This window comes from Heptranchias perlo, unplaced genomic scaffold (genome assembly GCF_035084215.1).
Source record: "Heptranchias perlo isolate sHepPer1 unplaced genomic scaffold, sHepPer1.hap1 HAP1_SCAFFOLD_783, whole genome shotgun sequence".
In the NCBI taxonomy this organism is placed as follows: domain Eukaryota; kingdom Metazoa; phylum Chordata; class Chondrichthyes; order Hexanchiformes; family Hexanchidae; genus Heptranchias; species Heptranchias perlo.
In genome coordinates this window covers 81,516-87,593 of record NW_027139817.1, presented here as the reverse complement: position 1 = coordinate 87,593, position 6,078 = coordinate 81,516, and the positions used below count along the sequence as shown (strand labels likewise).

General features: G+C 54.1%; 1 long non-coding RNA gene across 1 annotated transcript; it reads left to right on the top strand.

Annotated features, from left to right (window-relative positions):
- The first annotated feature begins 1,928 nt into the window (after nucleotides 1–1,928).
- Nucleotides 1,929–4,321, top strand: LOC137319255 (uncharacterized). The gene is made up of 2 exons (XR_010962063.1): nucleotides 1,929–2,102; nucleotides 3,411–4,321. It is a non-coding gene; the product is annotated as an uncharacterized lncRNA (long non-coding RNA).
- The last annotated feature ends 1,757 nt before the right edge of the window (nucleotides 4,322–6,078 follow it).

Sequence of the window (6,078 nt, the reverse complement as noted above, 5' to 3'; positions counted from 1 at the left end):
GTGAGAGAGAGATGGGAGAGTGAGAGAGAGATGGGAGAGTGAGGGAGAGATGGGAGAGTGAGAGAGAGATGGGAGAGTGAGAGAGAGATGGGAGAGTGAGAGAGAGATGGGAGAGTGAGAGAGAGATGGGAGAGTGAGGAGAGATGGGAGAGTGAGAGAGAGATGGGAGAGTGAGAGAGAGATGGGAGAGTGAGAGAGAGATGGGAGAGTGAGGGAGGGATGGGAGAGTGAGAGAGGGATGGGAGAGTGAGAGAGGGATGGGAGAGTGAGAGAGAGATGGGAGAGTGAGAGAGAGATGGGAGAGTGAGAGAGAGAGGGAGAGTGAGGGAGGGATGGGAGAGTGAGAGAGGAATGGGAGAGTGAGAGAGAGATGGGAGAGTGAGAGAGAGATGGGAGAGTGAGAGAGAGATGGGAGAGTGAGAGAGGGATGGGAGAGTGAGAGAGGGATGGGAGAGTGAGAGAAGATGGGAGAGTGAGAGAGGGAGGGAGAGTGAGGGAGGGATGGGAGTGTGAGAGAGGAATGGGAGAGTGAGAGAGAGATGGGAGAGTGAGAGAGAGATGGGAGAGTGAGAGAGAGATGGGAGAGTGAGAGAGAGATGGGAGAGTGAGGGAGGGATGGGAGAGTGAGGGAGGGATGGGAGAGTGAGAGAGGGAGGGAGAGTGAGAGAGAGATGGGAGAGTGAGGGAGGGATGGGAGAGTGAGAGAGAGATGGGAGAGTGAGGGAGGGATGGGAGAGTGAGGGAGGGATGGGAGAGTGAGAGAGGGAGGAGTGAGAGAGAAATGGGAGAGTGAGAGAGAGATGGGAGAGTGAGAGAGAGATGGGAGAGTGAGAGAGAGATGGGAGAGTGAGGGAGGGATGGGAGAGTGAGGAGGGATGGGAGAGTGAGAGAGGGAGGGAGAGTGAGAGAGAGATGGGAGAGTGAGAGAGAGATGGGAGAGTGAGAGAGAGATGGGAGAGTGAGGGAGAGATGGGAGAGTGAGAGAGAGATGGGAGAGTGAGAGAGAGATGGGAGAGTGAGAGAGAGATGGGAGAGTGAGGGAGGGATGGGAGAGTGAGGGAGAGATGGGAGAGTGAGAGAGAGATGGGAGAGTGAGAGAGAGATGGGAGAGTGAGGGAGAGATGGGAGAGTGAGAGAGAGATGGGAGAGTGAGGGAGAGATGGGAGAGTGAGAGAGAGATGGGAGAGTGAGGGAGAGATGGGAGAGTGAGAGAGAGATGGGAGAGTGAGAGAGAGATGGGAGAGTGAGAGAGAGATGGGAGAGTGAGGGAGGGATGGGAGAGTGAGAGAGAGATGGGAGAGTGAGAGAGGGATGGGAGAGTGAGGGAGAGATGGGAGAGTGAGAGAGAGATGGGAGAGTGAGGGAGAGATGGGAGAGTGAGAGAGGGAGGGAGAGTGAGAGAGAGGTGGGAGAGTGAGAGAGAGATGGGAGAGTGAGAGAGGGAGGGAGAGTGAGAGAGAGATGGGAGAGTGAGAGAGAGGTGGGAGAGTGAGAGAGGGATGGGAGAGTGAGAGAGGGATGGGAGAGTGAGAGAGGGAGGGAGAGTGAGGGAGGGAGGGAGAGTGAGGGAGGGAGGGAGAGTGAGGGAGGGAGGGAGAGTGAGGGAGGGAGGGAGTGCTGGGATGGTGCTGATCCTGTGGGCTGGAGTGGATGGTATCAGTGGAGGTGATGCTCTGTGTGACCCATGTGATGGTCACTGTGTTCACAGGTTGAAGAGTTACCTCCTGCCCCCGATCCCCAGGCCCAAGATTAAAGGGTTAGACATGAAGCTCCTGAAGGTAAGCAGCACAGACTGGGGCCCGACCAGTCCATGGACAGATTGACATCACCTCATGACTTTTGTACTCAGTGACCTTGTTTATAAAACCGAGAAACCCATTTGCTTTTTACAGCTTTATCAATGTTCACCGGATTTAATGATTTGTGAATCTGTGACTCAGTGGGGAGGAGTCTCTCCCTCACCTCCGAGTCAGAACACTGAGGCATCAAGTCCCCACTCCAGAGACTTGAGCACAAAATCCAGACAGACACTTCAATGCAGTACTGAGGGAGCGCCGCACTGTCGGAGGGTCAGTACTGAGGGAGCGCCGCACTGTCGGAGGGTCAGTACTGAGGGAGCGCCGCACTGTCGGAGGGTCAGTACTGAGGGAGCGCCGCACTGTCGGAGGGTCAGTACTGAGGGAGCGCCGCACTGTCGGAGGGTCAGTACTGAGGGAGTGCCGCACTGTCGGAGGGTCAGTACTGAGGGAGTGCCGCACTGTCGGAGGGTCAGTACTGAGGGAGCGCTGCACTGTCGGAGGGTCAGTACTGAGGGAGTGCTGCACTGTCGGAGGGTCAGTACTGAGGGAGCGCCGCACTGTCGGAGGGTCAGTACTGAGGGAGCGCCGCACTGTCGGAGGGTCAGTACTGAGGGAGCGCCGCACTGTCGGAGGGTCAGTACTGAGGGAGCGCCGCACTGTCGGAGGGTCAGTACTGAGGGAGTGCCGCACTGTCGGAGGGTCAGTACTGAGGGAGTGCCGCACTGTCGGAGGGTCAGTACTGAGGGAGCGCTGCACTGTCGGAGGGTCAGTACTGAGGGAGTGCTGCACTGTCGGAGGGTCAGTACTGAGGGAGTGCCGCACTGTCGGAGGGTCAGTACTGAGGGAGTGCTGCACTGTCGGAGGGTCAGTACTGAGGGAGCGCTGCACTGTCGGAGGGTCAGTACTGAGGGAGCGCTGCACTGTCGGAGGGTCAGTACCGAGGGAGTGCTGCACTGTCGGAGGGTCAGTACTGAGGGAGCGCTGCACTGTCGGAGGATCAGTACTGAGGGAGCGCTGCACTGTCGGAGGGTCAGTACTGAGGGAGCGCCGCACTGTCGGAGGGTCAGTACTGAGGGAGCGCCGCACTGTCGGAAGGTCAGTACTGAGGGAGTGCTGCACTGTCGGAGGGTCAGTACTGAGGGAGCGCTGCACTGTCGGAGGGTCAGTACTGAGGGAGCGCTGCACTGTCGGAGGGTCAGTACTGAGGGAGCGCTGCACTGTCGGAGGATCAGTACTGAGGGAGCGCTGCACTGTCGGAGGGTCAGTACTGAGGGAGTGCTGCACTGTCGGAGGGTCAGTACTGAGGGAGCGCCGCACTGTCGGAGGGTCAGTACTGAGGGAGCGCTGCACTGTCGGAGGGTCAGTACTGAGGGAGCGCTGCACTGTCGGAGGGTCAGTACTGAGGGAGCGCTGCACTGTCGGAGGGTCAGTACTGAGGGAGCGCCGCACTGTCGGAGGGTCAGTACTGAGGGAGCGCTGCACTGTCGGAGGTGCCGTCTTTCGAATGAGATGTTAAGTCGAGGCCTATGAGAGGAGATTAAATGGGGGGGGTGAATCTCTGATTGGGTCGAGTGATTGGATGACCTTTGGTTTTGTTCCCCCTGTTTTTAGAGTGCGAAGCCTGTTGACCTGGGGCAAATGCTGGGATGTCCCCAGTTCACATTCCTGCAGGACAGTGAGGAGGTGTGGGTGGATGTGCTGGAGTTGGTCATGGATGAGAAGGCGGTCCCGGGAAGGGCATGTGGCAGCTCGTGGGGGCAGGAGGCAATGTCGGAATCTGTGGACTTGGAAACTGAGCAGGACTGCGGGTGGAACAGGCCCCGCCTCCAACCAGAGAATTCGAGCCAGGCCGCAGCGATGGAAGTGAACACTGGAGAAAGTTCCGGAACAACTCTGAGGGAAGATCGTGTCGTGCATGGCCCCACAGGCACCCAGTGCCTCTCCTCTGCTTCGTGCAGGCCACTGGAATCTCCATCTAATCCCCATCGACCTCTGGATCCACTGGACGAGGTCCGTCACTCACCACCAACCTCAGTCCCCGACCTTCCCACAGATGGTGCCAGTTTTGAGGAGGAGTTGGGTGGGCACATCGAGGATTATAGTGCCAGCGCTGACCACAACCAGGAGGCCTCGTCCCCACCATCACCGAGTCCCCAGCCCATCCAGTACGTGTCGGTGCAGATCGAGGGCTGTCATCCAACGCTGGTGCTGAGGGCAGGAGGGGTGGGACCATGGGAGCAGTGGTCAGGTGTGGGGGATGAGCAGTGACCGGGCCCTGCGCTGAGTGTGGGCTGGTCGGATTCTGACCGGTCACCCAGGCTCGGGGCCCACGACAGGCCGACTCTGGTGTGGCCGGATGTGATGGTTAATCGAACACACATGGCCCAATGGGACAGACAAAAGGTTCATCGAGGCACAGGCTGTACTGAAGGGTGTGTACTGAATCACCAATATACCCGTGTGTACTGAATCACCAATATACCCGTGTGTACTGAATCACCAATATACCCGTGTGTACTCAATCACCAATATACCCGTGTGTACTCAATCACCAATATACCCGTGTGTACTCAATCACCAATATACACATGTGTACTCAATCACCAATATACCCGTGTGTACTCAATCACCAATAACCCGGGTGTGCTCAATCACCAATACCCCCGTGTGTACTCAATCACCAATATACCCGTGTGTACTCAATCACCAATATACCCGTGTGTACTCAATCACCAATACGCCCGTGTGTACTCAATCACCAATACGCCCGTGTGTACTCAATCACCAATATACCCGTGTGTACTCAATCACCAATATACCCATGTGTACTCAATCACCAATATACCCGTGTGTACTGAATCACCAATATACCCGTGTGTACTCAATCACCAATATACCCGTGTGTACTCAATCACCAATATACCCATGTGTCCTCAATCACCAATATACCCGTGTGTACTCAATCACCAATATACCCGTGTGTACTCAATCACCAATACCCCCGTGTGTACTCAATCACCAATATACCCGTGTGTACTCAATCACCAATATACCCGTGTGTACTGAATCACCAATATACCCGTGTGTACTGAATCACCAATATACCCGTGTGTACTCAATCACCAATATACCCGTGTGTACTCAATCACCAATATACCCGTGTGTACTGAATCACCAATATACCCGTGTGTACTCAATCACCAATATACCCGTGTGTACTCAATCACCAATATACCCGTGTGTACTCAATCACCAATATACCCGTGTGTACTCAATCACCAATATACCCGTGTGTACTCAATCACCAATACCCCCGTGTGTACTCAATCACCAATACCCCCGTGTGTCCTCAATCACCAATATACCCGTGTGTACTCAATCACCAATATACCCGTGTGTACTCAATCACCAATACCCCCGTGTGTACTCAATCACCAATATACCCGTGTGTACTCAATCACCAATATACCCGTGTGTACTCAATTACCAATATACCCGTGTGTACTCAATCACCAATATACCCGTGTGTACTCAATCACCAATATACCCGTGTGTACTCAATCACCAATATATCCGTGTGTACTCAATCACCAATATACCCGTGTGTACTCAATCACCAATATACCTGTGTGTACTCAATCACCAATATATCCATGTGTTCTCAATCACCAATACCCCCGTGTGTACTCAATCACCAATACCCTGGGGTGTGTACTCAATCACCAATACCCCCGTGTTTACTCAATCACCAATATACCTGTGTGTACTCAATCACCAATACCCGTGTGTACTCAATCACCAATACCCTGGGGTGTGTACTCAATCGCCAATACCCCCGTGTGTACTCAATCACCAATATACCCGTGTGTTCTCAATCACCAATACCCGCGTGTGTACTCAATCACCAATATACCCATGTGTACTCAATCATCAATACCCCCGTGTGTACTCAATCACCAATACCCCCGTGTGTACTCAATCACCAATAACCCCGTGTGTACTCAATCACCAATATACCCATGTGTACTCAATCATCAATACCCCCATGTGTACTCAATCACCAATACCCCTGTGTGTACTCAATCACCAATACCCCGGGGTGTGTACTCAATCGCCAATACCCCTGTGTGTACTCAATCATCAATACCCCCGTGTGTACTCAATCACCAAAACCCCCGTGTGTTCTCAATCACCAATATACCCATGTGTACTCAATCATCAATACCCCCGTGTGTACTCAATCACCAATACCCCCGTGTGTACTCAATCACCAATATAC